Raw genomic sequence first — 341 nt, 5'->3', positions numbered from 1 at the left:
AGGACCACGAGGCGAGGGCGAGTGCATATGCTGAGCAATCAAACGTAATCCAGACGCAACTACAGAACACAATAATGGAATTTTTTTACTTGCGATTAAGGAATTACGGTAAATGATTGAATGCTGCAGAACAGATTAAACTCAGAAGTCAGCACACATAAACTTTACCTGATCAATACCAGCGGCTCGCACTCGCAATGGGAACAAAACGCAAAATGAATGGTGGCTTGGCTGCAGCAGGAAACGGACGTCAATGTGCAAGGGGTGAAAAGGAAAGGGTTTCGTGCCTGCCAACTGTTGTATTTTTATATATGTATATTTTTGATTTATTTGAAGGCCGG

This window comes from Frankliniella occidentalis, unplaced genomic scaffold (genome assembly GCF_000697945.3).
Source record: "Frankliniella occidentalis isolate FOCC.00 unplaced genomic scaffold, Focc_3.1 Scaffold378, whole genome shotgun sequence".
NCBI lineage: Eukaryota > Metazoa > Arthropoda > Insecta > Thysanoptera > Thripidae > Frankliniella > Frankliniella occidentalis.
Note: the sequence above shows the minus strand (reverse complement) of the source record.